Below are 24,097 nucleotides of genomic sequence, written 5' to 3'. Positions count from 1 at the left end.
GAGCTTCATTTGAAGTTGTTTGCTTTATTAGATTAAATTAATTCTGTTGGTTGCATTTTGCCACCTTTATTATTCTCAGACGTTTATTAAGATGAAGTTACCAACATATCCAATGAGGAGCTCAGTATGACATATTATGTAGGTAATAAACATCTTCTAATAATGAACTACATACGTAAGCTCTGGTCTAAGCTCTGGTCTGCTTTTTACTCTCATTGCAATTGTAGGCCACGTTAGAGGCAGATGGTTTCTATTTATTACTCTCCTATAACAAATGTACAACAGAGCTTAGAGCTGCCCTGACGTTACCATTTAACAGTATCGATTAAGGGACGTGGGGCTCATGCAACTCAGCGACGCAATGTCCGCATTCGTGGGAAACCACACGGATCTTTATGTTGCTTCATTTGAAAGGAAAACACAAGTTGGTTATGTCAAGTTTCACTAGGATTTATACACAAAGTAGGAGAGGTACATCTGTGCTTTTACTACGAAACAACAGAAAATTTTATTACGCGGTACGACTACTGGTAAGCCTGATTCATGTAAAGAGTTTGAACAAACTTAGAGGCAGACACAACGTCCATTTGTTTGCTAGTAACTAAGTAGTACGTGTCTCGCATCGTGGATGAATACAGAAGAGAGTTAGAGATCGATAATATACAGTGCAGCCCAAATACACTACTGGCCATTAAAATTGCTACACCACGAAGATGACGTGCTACAGACGCGAAATTTAACCAACAGGAATAAGATGCTGTGATATGCAAATGACTAACTTTTCAGAGCATTCACACAAGGTTGGCGCCGGTGGCGACACCTACAACGTGCTGACATAAGGAAGGTTTCCAACCGATTTCTCATACACAAACAGCAGTTGACCGGCGATGCCTGGTGAAACGCTGTTGTGATGCCTCGTGTAAGGAGGAGAAATGCGTACCATCACGTTTCCGACTAGAAATGATCGTTCGACACGAAAATTTGCTTATTTGCTTATTTTCATTCGCTTGTGTCATATGGTGTTATATTTTGGGATAACTCTTCCCATTCTAAAAGGATATTTTCGGTTCAAAAACGGACGGTTCTGGCCATAAGTTCGGGAACTTCTTGTACTCCCCTGTTCAGTAGTGATGGTATTTTAACATTGGTCTCTCAATATATATATATATATATATATATATATATATATATATATATATATATATATATATATATATATATCAGCTTATTCCCAAGAATAAGCACCTTTCACTCAGTTAATACTCGGCAGAAATCCAATCTGCGTTTGGAGCGGACTTCCTTAACTCTTGCTCAGAAAGATGTACAGTGTACTGCTGCACCCATTTTCAATAATCTACCACAATAATTTAAAAATCTTAGCAGTAATCCACGTGCTTTCAAATCAAAACTGAAGAGTTTCCTCATGGGTCACTCCTTCTATTCTCTTAAGGAGTACCTTGAAAAATTAAGCAGATTGTTATGTTATATTGTTGACTGCATTTACTGAAACCTATGGCTTGACTTTTTTGGGTTCATAAATATTTTCTTTTTACCTGTTATTAATTTTCTGTTGTAATTTCATGTACTGACACGTCCATGAGCTTAGAGATTTACTTCTCAGTTTGGTCCTACGGAACTTGACGTCTAAATAAATAAATAAATAAATAAATGGCAAGGGTCGAACAAAGACCATCGAAAAATTCTTTTCCGTAGAAGAAAATTCTCTTCTGATAATCCTTGCAGTCGTTGAGGTGATAGGGACAGTAGCCGTCGTCATGCAGGAGACATATAATCGTACTTTGGGTTACGCTGTCGTGGCCGGCAACTTGTCTGGATCTTCGTTTCAGTATTCTGTCGAACCCGGTGCTCGAAATATCGTGCACGCACAGTCCGCTGCCTTCCTGCATGTTTGTCTGTCCGAAAGGAACCATGATCACACAAACACCCTAAACGAGCCTGAGTTGTTGTGAGATTAGGTTCGGGTCCGTGAGGACACTTGTTTTGGTATAGCCGTGCTGCCTCTCGACCATTTCCATCTGCTTGGTCGTACACAAACACCATCTCGGCTTGTTCCCGACACGAATGCCAGACCATTCTGCTGATTACAGTACGCTGCAACAGACAGGAGAAACCCGGCTCGTGGTCAGAGGAACTTTCATTTGTCAGCGCCATGTACTGTGGCAACGTTGCATTTCCGGACACATGTTCCTTGGACATTTTTTCCTCCATTTCGAATCAGGAATCCGTCCTTGCTGTTTTACAGTTTTATTAATGTTCTCCCAGTATAAATGCTCTTACCTGTCTCAACACAAGCTCTGAAGAATCGGCAAACTCCTGATGCTCAACTGAGATTTCTCATGAAAATGCAGTCGATAAAATACATGACAAAAAATCGCGACGTTACGTTCCTTCATAATGTTGATACAATAGCAACTTCACACAAGCAGATCTTGAGGACAAAGAGTAAAACGGGCATTACTGATACCAACAGCAAGACACGCAACGCATACCGTTAGACATTTTCATTGTTGTGTAGATATTTGCAGTGCTATAAAGATACAAAAATAAATGGTGCTAAGGAATCAAACGAAATGCATCATATTAAAATCCTCTGAGTATACTGCCCCGTCGAGTTATTTGAAATGATAAATTAGGAAAATAAACAGACGTTTCTGCCGAGTTACAGCGACCTTCCTCAGGAAAAGGACTAATTAGTAGGGTAGTGGACCATATATAGCTTTTCTAGCGGTGTCACTAGACCACCAGGTCGCATTTATTATATTTTATTGACCTTAAAATAACATTCATCAGTGTTAGAAGACAGGGAGAAGACCGTAACAGTGCTACTTGTAGATTGCACTGTTTGCTGGTAAATGGTAGCCCGCTACGAATCAGGAATAAACTTTGAAACGTCCCCTTTAAAACATTAATGAATTACTGTGCTGATTAAACATCTTACGTTATTTGATTTTCAAACAGCTGAGCAGAACTGAACGTACTGAGACATTTCGCTCTTTACCTATTCTGATCAACACTGAACTGACACACACTATTTTTAGCGCAACGCAATCTGACTTTTAATAATCCCTACAAAACCATGGCCCTGACTAACATTAAACTATACCTTTTATGAATCACTTACCTCACAAAAATCTTCGTTACTCGAACTACTGCAATACAGCGAACGCCAATACTGCCAGCTAAATAAAAGATTCTAACTACTGAAGGCACTAACTACTGATAGGCATAGTTAGCAAATGAAAGATTTTGATAGAGAACAAACAATGTATTTACCTTAATAGTGTTCAAAAGTCATAATATATAGCAGTTCATGACATCCAGTCTTACAAATTTACTGTCTCTGATGGACACACGTCCAGATCATCCGCTCTCAGAACTCCTCCATCTCTCTCCCCACATCCACCACTGCTGGCGGCTCACCTCCAACTGCGCAACGCTACGCGCTGTTCACATCCAACTGCCCACCACTACAATAGCAAGTATTCCAACAATGCAAACCAGCCACAGACTGCACACAGCACAGTCAGTGATTTTCATACAGAGCGCTACGTGGCGTTACCAACATAAAAACCTAGAGAGCCTACTTACAACTTCTGGGCGGCGTTTTTTCTTGCTGTCAACAGCGGAGAAGCGACATGGCGAAGTCGGGTGAGTCCGCTGCCTTGCGACCAGACTAGGCCTGTCGCACCGGCAGTGCTAGGAAGCAGGGCGCCGGCAGCCCGTAGCTGGCTGCCTTCCCCGTCGCAGTTGTTCCGCTTCTTCGGCATTTCGGTAGCTTCTATTACTGTGCGCGTGTGTAGCGGCGACTGTCTTGCGAGTACTCGTGCTGCATAGCCTGTGGCTTCACTAATTCCGATCTGTTGTGCTGTCCGAACAGAGCATAACGGTCCTGCTATTACTCTGTAATGAGCCAGCAGAGACCGCGGATCCCTTGCAGAAAAAAAAAAAAGTTGCGTAAAACTTCAGTGATGTGTTATTCCTTTCGACACATCGAAATTAAACACATAACCAGTTTGCAGTTGCCATACGCTTCTTTATTACAAACAAATGCTCTTAATGAAATTAACAGTAACAACGATTATAACAAAAGACACCAGCCCTACCGAACCACCAGCAGGACTCAGAATAAAACATAATGCATTTAAGTCCGATGGACACAGATCTTTCAAAATTTAATCAACCAATTTTCACTAATTAAAACAATGTTGATAAAACCAACATTAATGAAATTTAAATGATATAACTGAATCACACAAACCTTTTAAACATGCCTCATGGCTTACATAGAAACTGGTCTTCAGATAACTCATATCAAATTCTAAAAATACTTAGAACAACTAAGACATCCTCCATGGACTGATATTAAGCAATTCTACAAATTTTAAGTACCATCAGATTAATACACTCAACTAGGATTTTCTTTAGTATTACTTACAGGTACGAGGTTCACATTCATTTCATCCTCAGAATATAATAATAGCATATTAAATAGTTTTAAAAAGGGGCTGTTTCGATTTTACGTTGAAAATTAGTTTTGGACGAGAGCAGACCGAAAGGTTCTAACAGATGCAGGAGATTCACGGACCAGAAGGTGAAGTAGAACTATACTCAACTTTGAGCTACAATTAAGCATGCGGAAAACCACAACGCTCCACCTGAAAGATGGAACTGCAGGACACTAAAAAGGTGACCACAGACACCGATATAGCTTTTTAAATTTCCCTCTTCAACCGTGATACCCCGATCGGAGTTTGCTCGCATCGACCACTGCCAATTATCTGAAACATAAACAAATCAGCGGCAGACAACTTTCTGGCGCATCAGATACACAAAACGTATCTGCCCAACTGGTTACACGGCACCTAATGAACCCAAGCAAAACTAACATAAGTGAACACATCCCAGTAACGGCTCGCAAAATGTGATTAGCCAATTCTCTAGAACAAACAAATGAAATAATAACATAGCAAAACGATACAGGGAAAACTATTTCTGCCCGCTCTCGACCGCCAGGCACAGACTTACGCACTTACGTACGACCTCTAGCTACGCATTAGACACGGCTTCATGTCTATTTGCCGGCCATGGTGGCCGAGCGGTTCTAGGCGCTACAGTCTGGAACCGTGCAACCGCTACAGCCGCAGGTTCGATTCCTTTCTCGGACATGGATATGTGTGATGTCCTTAGGTTAGTTAGGTTTAAGTTCTAGGGGACTGATGACATCAGATGTTAAGTCCCATAGTAGTCAGAGCCATGTCTATTTGTTGTGCGTAGCTAACACTCCCTCAAATGCCGCAACATATCAGGCGCACAGACCAAATACAGTGACAAGTAACTGAATGAATCAAGACAGTTTCAAGTGCACTCGGGTATTCAATTAACATGAACAGAACACACCAAGGAACAATTCGGTGACTCCAGTTCATTCACTTTGAGTAACATGTAACAGACGCAAAGGAAATCTGTCCTTCAAATGTCAAGGAAATCCCTATCACCGCCGGCTGTGGATGTGCATTCCAACGGCTAAACACGCCAGCCATCCGCCAAAGGTGCGAAGAAGAAAAGCAGGAATCGAAAATCGACTCACATAGATCGGGATGAAAATCGATGGAGACTGGCGGCAGCAGTGCACCAGCTCATTAAGCACGAAAATACCTTTCGCACCATGTGTCATTCTCAAGTAACGTAGGCCGATGACACTTGGACCAAGCACAGAAAAAACTGGTACACTACAGTACAGAACGTAACGAAAAGAAATAGGTACGCAATGAGACGAACAGAAAAGACACCTTTATTCAAAGACAGTAATTACACTACTGGCCATTAAAATTGCTACACCACGAAGATGACGTGCTACAGACGCGAAATTTAACCGACATGAAGTAGATGCTGTGGTATGCAAATGATTAGCTTTTCAGACCATTCACACAAGGTTGGCGCCGGTGGCGACACCTACAACGTGCTGACATGAGGAAAGTTTCCAACCGATTTCTCTTACACAAACAGCAGCTGACCGCCGTTGCCTGGTGAAACGTTGTTGTGATGCCTCGTCTAAGGAGGAGAAATGCGTACCATCACGTTTCCGAGTTTGATAAAGGTCGGATTGTAGCCTATCGCAATTGCGGTTTATCGTATCGCGAAATTGCTGCTCGCGTTGGTCGAGATCCAATGACTGTTAGCAGAATATGGAATCGGTGGGTAATACGGAACGCCGTTTTGGATCCCAACGGCCTCGTATCACTAGCAGTCAAGATGACAGGCATCTTATCCGCATGTCTGTAACGGATCTTGCAGCCACGTCTCGATCCCTGAGTCAACAGTTGGGGACGTTTGCAAGACAACAACCATCTGCACGAGCAGTTCGACGACGTTTTCTGCAGCGTGGAGATCAGCTCGGAGACCATAGCTGCGGTTACCCTTGACGCTGCATCACAGACAGGAGCGTCTGCGATGGTGTACTCAACGAAGAACCTGGGTGCACAAATGGCAAAACGTCATTTTTTCGGATGAATCGAGTTTCTGTTTACAGCATCATGATGGTCGCATCCGTGTTTGGCGACATCGCGGTGAACGCACATTGGAAGCGTGTATTCGTCATCGCTATACTAGCGTATCACCCGACGCGATGGTATGGTGCACGTCTCGGTCACCTCTTGTTCGCATTGACGGGACTTCGAACAGTGGACGTTACATTTCAGATGTGTTACGACCCGTGCCTCTACCTTTCATTCGATCCCTGCGAAATCCTACATTTCAGAAGGATAATGCACGATCGCATGTTGCAGCCCCTGTACGGGCCTTTCTGGATAGAGAAAATGTTCGACTGCTGCCCTGGCCACCACACTCTCCATATCTCTCACCAATTGAAAACGTCTGGTCAGTGGTGGCCGAGCAACTGGCTGGTCACAATGTGCGAGTCACTACTCTTGATGAACTGTGGTATCGCGTTGAAGCTGCATGGGTAGCTTTATCTGTACACGCTATCCGAGCTCTGCTTGACTCAACGCCCAGGCGTATCAAGGCCGTTATTACGGCCAGAGGTGGTTGTTCTGGGTACTGATTTCTCAGGATCTATGCACCCAAATTGCGTGAAAATGTAATCACATGTCAGTTCTAGTGTAATATATTTGTCCAATGAATACCCGTTTATCATCAGCATTTCTTCTTGACGTAGCAATTTCGATGGCCAGTAGTGTACATTGAAGTCATCGCGTCTCACAATGGTCCCCTGGACATCACAAAATGCGGTACATTACTCTTAATAGTGTGTGTGATCACCACAGACGGCAGTGCATACACTGCAACGTGCGCCCACGCCGGCCACGAGGTTGGTGAGGAGCTCTTGTGATTCGGCATTCCATACCTCCAGCAGCTCGGTCCAAACCTGCTGGACGCTGCTTGGTGCACGTGCTCGGAGCGACACAAGTCTGGAGTGGGGGAATGGGCAGGACAATTCATTCGGTGAACACCCCTCGTTACAAGAGTTCGTCCAGTTGTACTGTTTGATACGGTCGTGCGTTACCATCCGTAAAAGTGAAGTAAGGAGGGAGTGCATACCCTGGAAAGACGGACATGGTGTAGCAGTACAGTATCGCAATAACGTTGACGGGTAAGCCTACCACGCTGAAAGATTTGGAGGTCAGCTCGCTAACGCGACACTATGGCTCCCCACACCACAACAGCTAGACCACCAAAACGATCATGTCCGGCAATGGTCCTGTGTGCATCTCGCCATCTGAGGGTACGTCCAGGATCACTGTTGAGACAGAATCTGCTCTCATCCGAGAAGACCATGTGCGACCCCAGGTTTCGTTCGTCCGCCAACTTGCGGATGTCATTGGAACGTAAGGCACAGGTCGTCGAGCAGAGAGATCACTGTGTAGTCGCTTTGCCACCGTGGAGGTTGAGGTTGTATGCCTTGTAGCCCTTTTTAAAGTGACTGAAACTGCGCTCGCTAGATGACGTGGGTATCTGCTTGCCTGTCGCACAATGTAGCCGTTACCTGCTGCTGTAGTTGACCGTGGCCTACCACAGCAGTGCCTGTGGTTTGAAACAGTGCTGCGAGCAATGAAAGACTCCTAGACTATACTCGTCACACTATCTCCTTCTTCCAATTTCGCGATGATTATTGGCCGTGTGAAATTATCCAGATGTTCCCAGAATGAGATTTTCACTCTGCAGTGGAGTGTGCGCTGATATGAAACTTCCTGGCAGATTAAAACTGTGTGCCCGACCGAGACTCGAACTCGGGGCCTTTGCCTTTCGCGGGCAAGTGCTCTACGAACTGAGCTACCTAGGTAGGAGACGAGGTACTGGCAGAAGTAAAGCTGTGAGTACCGGGCGTGAGTCGTGCTTCGGTAGCTCAGTTGGTAGAGCACTTGCCCGCGAAAGGCAAAGGTCCCGAGTTCGAGTCTCGGTCGGGCACACAGTTTTAATCTGCCAGGAAGTATCCAGATGTTGTTTGCGGGCCGTGTTGTGATGAAGAACATCACCATGGTTCCAAGATGCCACTCCAGGCGGGTGTAAAATGAATGTGAGCAACGGAAAATACTGAATGCAAAACTGAAGATTCGGCCCTGTCTGACTACCCCCTGAAGCATTTCTTACGATCTCTTAGTGATGATATCTCCTTCTTTCTGTTTAACATATAAACTACAACATAAGCATAAATGAATAATTAAGGGAACTAGTAACTACAAATGATAAATGCTGTTTCTGCTTATACATTTATTGTGGATTAAACCCCTTTTATATATTACAAATGTTTATATATCAATGTCCAATGGACATAAAGAGATACAAATGGATTTCCAAACTAATATGATTGATCAATTGCCCCAAATCTGCCTCTTTTTATGGCTACGCGTACAATTTACTCGTAATGACTGAAACCACCTACGTACCAAACACTAGAAGACACTACTTTCAAAGATGTTCTACAGTGGTGAGGAACCTCAGTCGAAATAAAATTTGCGTGTTCACAGCTTTTTAGATTTATAGCCCTAATAAGCCGAAGCAACTAGAAATATCACGATATGTACTGCGCCGGGTGGATCGGAGTGATGCTTCTCGTACACGTCTGCGACGATGGAAGGACTCCAGACACAAAATAAAAACTCTTTCAAACACTAGGACGGCTGAAGGCGGTCCTCTGACTAGTATAATCTAATACAGCCTTCTCCCCTCTGTGTTCTACAGACAAGAAACGCAAGCTCCCAGCCACAAGGATGCAATTCAAATAACGTCTCTACGTGAGTATAGACAGAGGATCACTGAGCGCTGCGTACTCAATGACGACTCCCTACCCGGAGGCGAAGCCTAGAATCGTATAGTTCGCAACAGTACAGTGCCTAACCGTTCTAACTATAATATCTCCTGAGAGCAAAGACAGAAAGTCCGTCTGTACCAAAAAAGCTGATACCGAGCGACCGTCAAACACAGGCTCTCAAAACGGAAGACCTCTTCTCTCCACTGCTAGCTTCGCAGCAAGGCTCGGCTCCCCTCCCTCGTAACTCAGAAGGCGAATCATATTCTCGAAACCACGGAATATTCTCCCTCTCTACACATTCTTCCAAACGCCGACCAACCATGTTTTAGCCTTTTGTCGTCCAGCGCGGAAAGTTTGCGAGGTAATACCTACACTCAGACAGTGGTACGCTTCTCAGAGTGAAAATCCTCAGAAATAACCCAGCGTGCGAATTTCGAGGTAACGCTTCCTCGTTCCTCTCTGCTACGTCTAAGATTTTCAGAGCTTCCGAAGTATTATCCGGTTATCCCTCAGGTCCCCGGTACAACACCGGCCGGCCGCCGCTGTTTTGTGCTTCCGCGCTCAGGTGCCCAGACTCCTCGTCTTCACACTTCCTGTGTGAAGCAGGGCCAACACCTGTTCTGGATTTTCCACCCAGGGCTTGAGTTACGACTGCCGTTGCACATCCACTGGCGTTCCCAGCTCTACTAGTATAGGCAGTCATTCATTACGCCGTTTCGATAATTAAGTCACTCCGTCACCTCTCATGCAATAAGCGTTAACAATTATTTACAAGGTGTACTTGACAATGTCAGTCTTCTTTAAATATTCATATATACGATGTACAACCTATCAAATGATACCTTATTCCGGTTGTAAATCACGGCAAAGTATGTAGACGAGTGCTTGTAAGGTCCGAAATTATAGCCACCTTACACGGTAACGGTAACTGCCCGCCTATTGACACACACTGTGTTTTCTGATTTCTTCAACTGCCCAGTTGGTGCTATAGCCACGCTGACCTCGTTCTATGTAACGTCCAGCACCGTGTGGACGAGTGGGAGACCTCTGGGAATATACTCTCGCATTTTAACTATTCTGAACTGAGTAGTTAATACGTTATGTTAGGTTATCTGTAGTCTGTTCATCATAAGTATAAACCTGATGTAAAAATTACGACACGTATTTTTCCTCATTTCCTTGGCTTCCGTTGGATTTCATTTCACGTGGAGCGCAAGCCAAGCTGTGGCCAGTACAGCCAAGTACGATCATAAGGTTACGTTTTATGCTGTGTTACACGGACATAGAATGAGCGATAATGCGGGACAATCGCTTCCCCGGCGAATTAAACTTCGACAGCAATTGCCAGCAAACGGTCCAACTATCCTGCAATGAAGTGAGCAATTGCACTTCAGACGTAAAAAGAAACTAACAAAGAAACAATATGCCTTCGAATGACATTTATTGTTTAAAGACAATGAAATAATGTTCGGCAAAACTCCAGCACTACTGCGCGCTTCTTAGGTGACCAGACGGAAAGCAAAAAATGATCTCGTTCACAACTGACATAGTATTTTAATTACAACCAAAAGTGATGAAATTCCAAACTCAAACACAGGATAATTTTTCTGAGCGAGTTATGTGTGATGCAAAAGCATGCTGCAGGGATTTCAACGTACTGTTGAATACTGAAGCCACTGAAGGTATTAAAATGGTTCAAATGGCTCTGAGCACTATGGGACTTAACAGTTACGGTCATCACTCCCCTAGAACTTAGAACTACTTAACCCTAAGTAACCTACGGACATCACACAACACCCAGTCATCGCGAGGCAGAGAAAATCTCTGACCTCGCCTTGAATCGAACCCGGGAACCCGGGCGCGGGAAGCGAGAACGCTACCGCACGACCACGAGCTGCGGGCTCTGAAAGTATTAATTAGACTCAGTCGCCTGGTAATCTCTTAGTTCCTTCCTTATCCGAATCCGAGAAACACACTTTATTTCTGGAAGTGTCACCTGCTACGCTGATAACGAGTCAATCAACAACAAGCAGGCGCCGCATTATCTCCTTTTCTTTTATGACGTGCCGTTCAACATCCCGCCAGCGTTCGGCAGTGACACGTGATGCGTGTGTTAGTACGTCCGGCAACTTAACAGTCCTGTTATTTCTCGGGCCAAATCCTTAAATGGGCTTCAGACCAGTTCTGTTGGGTTCATATTGTAATGGTGCAGTGGAAAATGTAAAAATGCAGAATTTGTACGGTGTACTCGATCCTGTGGAAATGATTGTTTTTCGTGTTTCTATGACATTTACATGCATCTGTGATATAAAACAAAGGACACAGTCCAAATAAAGAGTATTTGATTGTTCACTTTTGCCTTAAAAGTTAAATTGTTATGTCTTCATAATGTAAGCAGCGTTTATTAACAGTCTTTCATAAAATGTGGATAATTAAGAATTTATATGTGAAATGAAAAGAGGGATTTCGCCTGCAGTATGTAATTAGAATCAAGAAGGCGTGCATTACTCATAAAAATGATGATGAATCTTACAATTACGAGACGTACGTGTTTCAAATTGAACAAGGAAAAAAAATGACTGTGGGGGCACCTGAACCAGCGGACCATGAACTGTAGGGAATTATTATTCCATTGCTGCAGACTCCGCTATGTATTCATGAAAAGGTTGTATCGAAACTGTATCTAATATAGTCTCAGAAAATTTTAAAGCCGATAATCTGTACGTTTATGAAAAACATTAGGATTTACCTATTTCTCAGCACTTTTTAACCGTGTTTCACGATGGAACAGGAAGCAGCATCCGCCATTTTCATACTGCATATTAACAGCGCGACAATCAGAGTACAACAATGCAGAGGCTGTGACTACATCATTTTTGAAATAAAAATTACTTAGCTAAAGCGTGTTTAAGAAAAACGTTATTGGCTGTTAACAGAGTTGAATATCTTAAAGTTTCATTTAATGAAGCTTAGTAATAATATATCTAATATATAAGTAGGACCTACTTCCAAGAGCGTAACAGTACCAGTGTACGTGTGCTACGGCTTCTGAGCAATCATCACGTTCGTGTTTGTTTACATCTGGTTTATTCTTACGATGAACGGAGTGTAGCTCCCAGTTTAAGTTTTGCGGAGCAGTGTCCTCACAAAATATTCCTGTGCTTGCCATGAGGGTTTCACGACTGGATGTCTTAGCTGATGGTGAATCTTGCAGATTTTGTGATCGTAATCCGTGGAACTTTTTCGTTCTGAAGATGTCCAGCGCAGCTATGAACGAAACGTCGGCGACGATGATTTGACAGCAGCTGTCACTGGACAATCACCGAAGTGTTGTCGGTGGAATTGAGGTCGACCCTGTATGAGAAGCACTAAAATAATACTGTATACACTCAGAGAGACTCGAAAACCGTTTCAGACGATTCTGTGAGACAGAGAGATTTTTTTTTTTTTTTGGAGCTAGACGGGAGAGTTGTTTTGGCGTCGACGACGAGGCGGCGCCCTGCTTCCGGCGCACCGCCTTTCCCCCCCCCCCCCCCCCCCCCCCCCCCCTTTTCCTACTTCCTCTTGCACCGTGATGCTGCGACAGTAATTTCGTTACGAGCCTCCCCTTTTTCAGAGAGCGTTGCGGCGGCGCCGGCGTCCGAAGGAGGCTGGCGTCGTCGTGGCGCCGGGGGAGGGGTGGATGCGGGGGAGGGGGCGGGGGAGGTAGGGACGGAGAGGCGGAAACCTCCATCATCTCCGACGGAGCCGGCAATTCTGGCGGGGGGAGGATATTGCTCGTTCCGGGGCGCGCCGCGAGGTTCTGCACGTCGTAAAGGAACAGTGAGCGAAGGAGAGGAGCTTGCGTGCGCTGTCGACAGCGACGTCTGCCGCACCCAGGCACCGATTAGCTTTCGCGGCAACACGCAGACAATAAAGAGAAATGCTAGCATGGATGTCTCTGTTTATTCGTGTCAACAAAAAATGGCTCAGAGCACTATGGGACTTAACGTCTGAGGTCATCGATCCGCTAGAACTTAGAACTATTTAAACCTAAGGACATCACACACGTCTCGATCCTGAGTCAACAGATGGGGACGATTGCAAGAAAACAACCATCTGCACGAACACTTGTGCGACGTTCGCAGCAGCATGGACTATCAGCTCGGAGACCATGATTACCTATGACGCTGCATCACAGACAGGAGCGCCTGCGATGGTGTACTCAACGACGAACCTGGGTGCACGAATGGCAAAACGTAATGTTTTCGGATGAATCCAGATTCTGTTTACAGCATCATGATGGTCGCATCCGTGTTAGGCGTCACCGCGGTGAACGCACATTGGAAGCGTGTATTAGTCATCACCATACTGGCGTATCACCTGGAGTGGTGGTATGGGGTGCCATTAGTTACACGTTTCGCTCACCTCTTGTTCGCATTGACAGCACTTTGAACACTGGACGTTGTTACATTTCAGATGTGTTACGACCCCTAGCTCTACCCTTCATTCGATCCCTGCGAAACCCTACATTTCAGCAGGATAATGCATGACCGCATGTTGCACGTCCTGTACGGACCTTTCTGGATACAGAAAATGTTCGACTGCTGCCCTGGCCAGCACATTCTCCAGATCTCTCAGCAACTGACAACGTCTGGTCAATGGTGACCGAACAACTGGCTCGTCACAATACGCCAGTCACTACTCTTGATGAACTGTGGTATCGTGTTCAAGGTGCATGGGCAGCTGTGCCTGTACACGCCATCCGAGCTCTGTTTGACTCAATGCCCAGGCGTATCAAGGCCGTTATTACGGCCAGAGGTGGTTGTTCTGGGTACTGATTTCTCAATATCTATGCTCCCAAAATCCGTGAAAATGTGATCACAAAAATGGCTCTGAGCACAATGGGACTTAATATCTGAGGTCATCAGTCCCCTATAACTTAGAACTACTTAAACTTAAATAACCTAAGGACATCATACACATCCATGACCGAGGCAGGATTCGAACCTGCGACCGTAGCGGTCGCGCGCTTCCCTACTCTAGCGCCTAGAACCGCTCGCCCACTACTGCAGGTAAATGTAATCACATGTCAGTTGTAGTATAATATATTTGTCCAATGAATACCCGTTTATCATCTGCATTTTTTTCTTGGTGTAGCAATTATAATGGTCAGCAGTGTAATTGGGAGACGTAAAACTGCATACTAAATAGGAAATATCGGTGCCTGCATCGTTAAGAAATAGGATGCGAAGTTTCTTCGAACAATTATGCATGTCCGAAGAAACATTGCATCGTATTTCTTAATAACAGATGCAATTACTTTTATTCGCCAACACGAGGCCCTAGACTCTCAATAAATATGTCCTTCCTGGTCAGGAGTATATGTAACGTACGAGCGCATGTTGTCACTTATGGGCTACGTCATATGACAGCTGTGATCTGGTTCTGATTTGTGCACGTATAGCTAAAATGGTTGTAGCGCAAAATTGGAAAATCCGGGTTCGAGTCGGGGTCCGACACAAATTTTCATTGCATCATTCCAATGCACTGCCGATAGTGGTTCAAAATCACAATTGCGAATACATTTCCCCCATACTAAATAATCTGTCCTGTCACATTCTGGATTACGCAGTGCAATGAAGAGGTCTACAATGCGTTACGTCACGGTGCGTGACTTGCAGTTCCAACAAACGAAAACAACTGAAATTCATCATTAAGCTACAAACAGAAATGTGGAAGAATAAATGTCCGAAAGGCTTGTATTAAAATGTACGCAAACTGACTACATAAAATTCCAAACATTAAACTACACACACGAGAATGTAACACTGCATTGTAAGAATAAGACTACGTAACAAAGAAATGAAATCTGAACTGAACTTTACCTAATCTGAGCCTGATATCAATTTCGAAATGCAGTGCTTAACTGTGAATGATCTTACTATGTCCACACGAAATTTTCATGACGTACCTCGTGCCGATGGAAACACGGTAGTGCTCGAAAGCGTTGAAAATTAAAATAGAGCGCAGTAGCAAAGCAGCTAAAGAAAAGGATCATTCCGCAGTAAATGCAAGGAAAAGTTGCAATGATAAGTGCATAATGCTTTACTTTTGAGCAACTGTGTTCCGCTAACTGCACTGCAGCGACACACGTTACAAAACAAAATTTTCATGAGGGGACAGTGGTACAAACTAGACATATTTAATGACAGAGAGAGATTATCATTCAAAACTGTATTATTAACACCCTCATTCCTTAGCAATAGCAATCATATTTACAAAAATCACTTTGTATTAAAAAAAAATATTACTCTACCGTATAATACGTCGAAGAAATGTTAAGAGTGCTGTAACTATAATTCTGATTGCAAGCCAAGCCATGTGAAAAGATAATTTTGTTTAATAATGTATGGACAATCGGATCAACTGGCCCGAATCAATAAAGAGATAACTGCAAAGAAGTTTTCCTTTTCTTTCTTTCTTTTTTTTTTTTTTTTTTTTTTCTTCAACCTCATGATACATTATGCTCGAGCAAGCAATGTAGTGACAAGCTTACGTGAAAATATTCACACTTCTCAAATGATTTTTTTCCAAATAGTATTTCCAAATAGCAATATCCTCTGCATTTGCTTATGTGTTTGCTACTAGTTGTTTTCGTTAATATTGTTTAAACCGCTATTTAGGACTGCTTATCAGAAGCGTCTTTTGGCACCTTTTTACACAGGTGGTGTCAGCTAACACATGTGAGTGAGCAGTTCTTAAGTTACTATGATTTTTATTATCTATTCTAATGAATATTTAAATAAAGTTACAGGTAAAATACTAAACTGTTCAGTAAATAAATACAGAAGGATGAGAAAATGTGAGGTACTCATGCAGTTCTCATTTGCTATGTCCTTAGGTTAGTTAGGATTTGATCTTCTGACAAACATTTGCATAGTAAAAAAGGTATAAAAAACGTCATAAGTCAATAAATAGAGGAGACACACACGAGTGACTGAGAGGGACGATGGCTCTTGCGAAATGCTATCATCTGAGATGTTGTTTGTTAAAATCTCACGAAGCGTTTCAAACTTGTTAATTCAGAGGTTGATTGTGACACTGTGAAATATTAACGTCTGTACTTTTAATGATACTCAAGTTAATGTTTGACACTAGATGCATGTCATTTTTCTGAGCTCGCAGAGGTATTCAGATTTCCTTTAATACTTGACTGTAAATTATAATGATTTCTCAGAGAGTTGTAAGAAGCCATCTTTGAGCCTGTCTGACAACCATTTTTGGTGGAAACAGCCATCCCAATTCCCAGGTTTGAGATTTACCTATTTCTAGCCATGTCGCTCGTCTTTAGACCTGAACTCACCTATACCTGTGGCGCGCCCTGATGCCTGGTCCCGCTAGCTTTCAGCCGTGCAACAAATTCACCTTAGTTCATACTAATTACTATTTTAAACACTGTTATAGTAAAAGTTTGATGTGGCCGATTTTCGGTTACGTGCTTCTGTTAGCAACGGTTTGGTTGATGAATCATGAATCCCATGTAGATAGTCGAGAAATTCTCGTTTCTAATTCTTTTGCTTCTTGAATGAAATTAGCTGATATTTTGTTTCACTCGCAGAAATTTGATGAGATGATATTTTGTTTTAATCCCAGCAGTTGCAACTACACTCTACAGTTTTTATCTAATTACATCCTCGGAAATGTCGACATAGTTCGCAAAAGAACGCCACATATTTGTGATAAGGAAGACTATAAATACGACTGTTGCACGTTCCACTGACAGCGATTTAAGCTGTGCTCTTAGGTTCCTGCCTAACTACAAACTCAGAGATTGTGAGATTTTGAACAAAAAAATAGCCAAATATTTTGACAACCAAAATTATAAGTTTGAGCGAGTTTCTTTGGCTATCACACACTATCACCTAATTGGGTACGACCAACAACAACGAATTACTAACAGCAGCGTACGGCGGAAGCCGGTCGCAGTGGCCGATCGGTTCTAGGCGCTCCAGTCTGGAACCGCGCGACCGCTACGATCGCAGGTTCGAATCCTGCCTCGGGCATGGATGTGTGTGATGTCCTTAGGTTAGTTAGAATTTAAGTAGTTTTAAGTTCTAGCGGACTGATGACCTCAGGAGTTAAGTCCCATAGTGCTCAAAGCCATTTTGAACACAACGGAAATTAACTAACATCCTAAGTGCACTTGAGCCTTTTATTATTATTATTATTACCATTATTATTAGTATCGTAGGCACCTGTAGCACATTAAAAGTGGAGGCGACGGCAATTTAGGTTTGTGGAGGGGACTGTGGGGGCGGAAAGAGAATGTGACAAACTGTGGCTACTCCCAGAACTAAGCCCTGGATGCGAGCCTGTGTCCGGGGCATACATTGTTTCGTTAAGTACTTTAACACTACACGAAATGCAGAATGAGACTGCCTTCTTTCAGATCACAACACTATGTTGTATGGACATAGGAATGAAAGTGATGAGGCTGCCAGAATATCTACTATGCGTGCGCTATACAGGGTGACTCTTATTGACGTTTAGAAAAACTAACCCGAAAGTGGATGACAAGTGTTGAACATGTGACGTCACCAGGATGAAGTACGCCACCGCACGTGCAGTGGTTGAGCCTGTTGGTTTGTCGCACCTGATCTTCGCCGCGCGGTCTCAGGCGCCTTGTCACGGCTCCTCCCGTCGGAGGTTCTCCCTCGGACATGGGTGTGTGTGTTGTCCTTAGCGTAAGTTAGTATAAGTTAGATTAAGTAGTGCGTAAGCTTAGTGATTCCGAAATCAGATACTGGATTGTAAGGCGTACCCAGGAGCAGATATAGACTCAGATCACAATATAGTAGTGATGAAGAGTAGGCTGAAGTTCAAGACATGAGTCAGGAAGAATCAATACGCTAAGAAGTGGGATACGGAAGTTCTAAGGAATGACGAGATACGTTTGAAGTTCTCTAACGCTATAGATACAGCAATAAGGAATAGCGCAGTAGGCAACACAGCTGAAGAGGAATGGACGTCTCTAAAAAGGGCCATCACAGAAATTGGGAAGGAAAACATAGGTACAAAGAAGGTAGCTGCGAAGATACAATGGGTAACAGAAGAAATACTTCAGTTGATTGATGAAAGGAGGAAGTACAAACATGTTCCGGGAAAATCTGGAATACAGAAATACAAGTCGCTAAGGAATGAAATAAATAGGAAGTGCAGGGAAGCTAAGACGAAATGGCTGCAGGAAAAATGTGAAGACATCGAAAAAGATATGATTGTCGGAAGGACAGACTCAGCATACAGGAAAGTCAAAACAACCTTTGGTGACATTAAAAGCAACGGTGGTAACATTAAGAGTGCAACGAGAATTCAACTGTTAAATCCAGAGGAGACAGCAGAAAAATGGATCAAATGGCTCTGAGCACTATGCGACTAAACTTCTCAGGTCATCAGTCGCCTAGAACTTAGAACTAATTAAACCTAACTAACCTAAGGACATCACACACATCCATGCCCGAGGCAGGATTCGAACCTGCGACCGTAGCAGTCGCGCGGTTCCAGACTGCGCGCCTAGAACCGCTAGACCACCGCGGCCGGCAGGAGAGAGCAGATAGGTGGAAAGAATACATTGAAAGCCTCTATGAGGGTGAAGATTTGTCTGATGTGATAGAAGAAGAAACAGGTGTGGATTTAGAAGAGATAGGTGATCCAGTATTAGAATCGGAATTTAAAAGAGCTTTGGAGGACTTACGGTCAAATAAGGCAGAAGGGATAGATAACATTCCATCAGAATTTCTAAAATCATTAGGGGATGTGGCAACAAAACGACTATTCACGTTGGTGTGTAGAATATATGAGTCTGGCGACATACCATCTGACTTTCGGAAAAGCATCATCTACACAATTCCGAAGACGGCAATAGCTGACAAGTGCGAGAATTATCGCACAATCAGCTTAACAACCCATGCATCGAAGCTGCTTACAAGAATAATATACAGAAGAATGGAAAAGAAAATTGAGAATGCGCTAGGTGACGATCAGTTTGGCTTTAGGAAAAGTAAAGGCACGAGAGAGGCAATTCTGACGTTACGGCTAATAATGGAAGCAAGGCTAAAGAAAAATCAAGACACGTTCATAGGATTTGTCGACCTGGAAAAAGCGTTCGACAATATAAAATGGTGCAAGCTGTTCCAGATTCTGAAAAAAGTAGGGGTAAGCTATAGGGAGAGACGGGTCATATACAATATGTACAACAACCAGGAGGGAATAATAAGAGTGGACGATCAAGAACGAAGTGCTCGTATTAAGAAGGGAGTAAGACAAGGCTGTAGCCTTTCACCCCTACTCTTCAATCTGTACATCGAGGAAGCAATGATGGAAATAAAAGAAAGGTTCAGGAGTGGAATTAAAATACAAGGTGAAAGGATATCAATGATACGATTCGCTGATGACATTACTATCCTAAGTGAAAGTGAAGAAGAAATAAATGATCTGCTGAACGGAATGAACAGTCTAATGAGTACACGGTATGGTTTGAGAGTAAATCGGAGAAAGACGAAGGTAATGAGAAGTAGTAGAAATGAGAACAGCGAGAAACTTAACATCAGGATTGATGGTCACGAAGTCAATGAATTTAAGGAATTCTGCTACCTAGGCAGTAAAATAACCAATGACGGACGGAGCAAGGAGGACATCAAAAGCAGACTCGCTATGGCAAAAAAGGCATTTCTGGCCAAAAGGAAGTCTACTAATATCAAATACCGGCCTTAATTTGAGGAAGAAATTTCTGAGGATGTACGCCTTGAGTACAGCATTGTATGGTAGTGAAACATGGACTGTGGGAATACCGGAACAGAAGATAATCGAAGTATTTGAGATGTAGTGCTATAGACGAATGTTGAAAATTAGGTGGACTGATAAGGTAAGGAATGAGGAGGTTCTACGCAGAATCGGAGAGGAAAGGAATATGTGGAAAACACTGATAAGGAGAAGGGACAGGATGATAGGACATCTGCTAAGACATGAGGGAATGACTTCCATGGTACTAGAGGGAGCTGTAGAGGGCAAAAACTGTAGAGGAAGACAGAGATTGGAATACGTCAAGCAAATAATTGAGGACATAGGTTGCAAGTGCTACTCTGAGATGAAGAGGTTAGCACAGGAAAGGAATTCGTGGCGGGCCGCATCAAACCGGTCAGTAGCCTGATGACCAAAACAACAAGCTTAGGGACCGATGACCTCAGCAGTTTGGTCCCGTAAGACCCTATCACATATTTCCAAAATTGTTTCGTGGTCTTCCAAATCCAAGTCAAGCATTCAAGTCATTGTGTTTCTGGACCTACGTGTACGACTTCAGAACGTGGGGCTCGGGGTTCGACTATTGTGTCTGGCAGGCAGTATACTTTGCATAACTTTAGAAAGTTATGCGTTTACGCGGTTTCTGCTGGTTTATTGCAAAGTACAGTACAACAAAAATCTTCTACACAGCGTCACAAGTAAATGAGTATAAGCTTCCGAATTTTGTCATTACCAATAAATGGCCTACCTTTTGTTCATTAGTTAATGTCTGTATACAAAAAAGAAGGGTCAAAAGGAAATAATACACAGTGGGAACAGTAGTTTTGTAGCTTCTACTTTTACAGTAGATCATAGTTACAAAAAAGTGTTCGAAATTCACACCGTTCTGCAGCGATGCGCAGCAGTGTCCCCTAGCGGCGAATGCAGGTTCGACTGGCCCAACCGCTGCACATGCGGCGAGGCATGTTGTCTGGTGACGTCACATGTTCAACATTTGGCATCCACTCTTGGGGTGTTTCGCGATATTTGTGGCCCTGTGCGTCGTGTGTTAAACTAGTTGGGGTACCTGCCTTCGGTCATGTTTTACTGTTTCCTTGCGCTCGTCCGCGCTTCTCGTAGGAAGATATTATCATGGCTGGCTTGAGTTCACAGTATTTTATTACAATATTGTGTCGCAATTCTTCATCCTCCAAACCGCTCATGTCGCTGTTCTTCGGTTTCTCTGCTTCTTCACGGTTCTCATTCTCGTTGGTTGGGAACTTAAACTTACTTCGCGCTCTCTGTCTGTTTTGCTTTTGCGCTGTTCTCTTTGTTTTCGCCGTTTTGCCTCAGAACTGGAAAGATGTCCGTCTCTTTTACGTTTAGATACTTTCTAAAATGTAAGTTTAATCATTTTTACTGATAAATACAATTAATACATTTGACACACATTTCACACTTTATTTTCGATTTATATTCAGACGCTGCATCCCTTTGACTAATCACGTTTCACTGTTTGTTTTTATTCAGTCGCTCCGCTACTTTTTCTGTTCTTCCCTTCGTTGCTGATAAGAAACTGACGTTCGAACCCACGACTGGTCTTCCTTTATATACCCTTAAAATGGGGAGAACCACCAGTGGCGAATTCCAGAACATACGAAAAAAGCTTCGGATGGTCCACAATGTTCCAGAACATACCACAACGTTAGAGAGGGTTCTGAAATGTTACACAATGATCTGGGATGTTCCCGAACATTCTGGAATATTTCCGAAAGTTCCAGACTGTTCCTGGACATTCCAAAACATCCCGTATCATTTTGCTACATTCCGGAATGCTTTCGAATGCTGTCGAATGTTCTGAGTGTTCTAGAAATTTCTAGACGGCGAAACTTCCCACTGTAATAAACCTTTTGCATTTCCTTTATGTTTTCGTCTTCTTTAAAGGCAAAGAGAGAAAATGAAGCGGTAGCCCATCAGAGAGCCTATGCCTACCGTAATGTTATTTTTTGACTTTCAGTTGTTAAAAAACAGAAGATTTTTTCTGGTACCAGCAGGAGGAAGGAAGGATTCGCGCTCAGCTAGTGAACGAGTGAGAAGCACGCCATTTTTGCTAGTAATTGTAGACCGCCATTTTGGGGTCGCTATGAATAAGTGAGGAGTACGTATTTCATACGTGCACCGTTTAGAAAAATACAGTATTGTTTTATTAACAGAAAGGTCGTGTGAGTTGTTATTTCAAATAGTACAATAATTACAAGAACTGAAGCCCACCTGTGCACTTTGGAAAACTGCGAAGATCCGATAAGCTTTATGGGAACACGGTCAAGACTTCAAAGGTGAACACGGCGACCAAACATAGCATTATAAAGAATGGTAAGCACAAATCTACAGCGGAGAGAGAAACTACTTCGCCCTGCAAAATAATATGAACTGTTGTTGTTGTGGTCTTCAGTCCTGAGACTGGTTTGATGCAGCTCTCCATGCTACTCTATCCTGTGCAAGCCTCGTCAACTCCCAGTACCCAGTGCAACCTACATCCTTCTGAATCTGCGTAGTGTATTCATCTCTTGGTCTCCCTCTACGATTTTTACCATCCACGCTGCCCTCCAATACTAAATTGGTGACCTCTTGATGCCTCAGAACATGTCCTACCAACCGATCCCTTCTTCTGGTCAAGTTGTGCCACAAACTTCTCTTCTTCCCAATCCTATTCAATACTTCCAAATTAGTTATGTGATCTACCCATCTAATCTTCAGCATTCTTCTGTAGCACCACATTTCGAAAGCTTCTATTCTCTTCTTGTCTAAAATATTTATCGTCCATGTTTCACTTCCATACATGGCTACACTCCATACAAATACTTTCAGAAATGTCTCCCTGACACTTAAATCTATACTCGATGTTAACAAATTTCTCTTCTTCAGAAACGCTTTCCTTAATACGAAATTATTTCCAGACATATCTCAGCTTATTTTGCTTGTCATTCATGCCGACAAATTAACCTCAGTAATTCAATACATTTTAAAAAGCCACGCATTTCAACATTTTATTATCATCTATTCCATTATTTTATTATTATACCAGCCCTTATATCTTCAAAAGCACGTCTTCCTTCATGGATGAGCGAGAGAGGGCTACCACACGATACAACTCCCTTTATCGTACGGGGACTCGTTTCTCAGTTTTAGCGGCACGAACAGTGATTTCTATATAACCTGGATGTAGAAGTATGGTCTCTGAGTATAGAACTGCACCATGTCTGCAGATTCATGTGCTTTGGATTGTCCGCCATATTCTAGTTTGGAAAGAAATTTACATCGGTATTAGCGTGGCAAAGAATTACAGACTGATTTCTTGTTTTGAACTTTCTGTCAACATGTGATGTAATACGCTGATGTGGGAGGGAAATCGCAAAGTATTTTCTTTTCGTGTTCGAATGACATTTCCTAGCAGTCATGTTGTAGTTTGGAAAGAAATGAAATAGGAGCGTCTGTGGCTGACACAATCAGAGAGCTGAAATTCAACATCCAGTCCGTATAGAGATCACTGGGCACGTACATTGTACACTCACTTTCATAATATATCCCGATAACTTGTTGATGCGGCGCCCACGTTGGTTCGGTTTATTTAAACGTTAATAAGAATCGTCCTGTAGGACAGAACGTATCTCCTATGAATTGACAAGTTTCTATTATCTCCTCCTAGACAGATGTACAGGTCGAGTCACTAATTTTTGCTACTAAGAACAACTCCCAAAGTATTATAGTAGCTGAAAAGATTGTGGAACAAATTTTGCATGGGACAAAGGGGGCAATAATATGACGTTGGTTTTTGTTGTAGGTGGGATCGCTTCAGAGATATGAAGGTCAACTTTTTTTTAGTGGGTTGCCACGGTTTGGTTCTTATTTTCTGATAGCGGCTACCGAGACAAATCCAATGATGTGTAACAGTAAGGTGTTTGAAGGTCAACGAAGATCAAAAGGTAGCATGAACGTCCATTTACAGAAGATGTTCGAAGTGATGACTATTGGTATCAATGCAATGCTGAA

The sequence above is a fragment of the Schistocerca gregaria genome, chromosome 5 (genome assembly GCF_023897955.1).
Source record: "Schistocerca gregaria isolate iqSchGreg1 chromosome 5, iqSchGreg1.2, whole genome shotgun sequence".
In the NCBI taxonomy this organism is placed as follows: domain Eukaryota; kingdom Metazoa; phylum Arthropoda; class Insecta; order Orthoptera; family Acrididae; genus Schistocerca; species Schistocerca gregaria.
The sequence above is the reverse complement of the archived record's forward strand: the minus strand, read 5'-3'. Positions refer to the sequence as shown.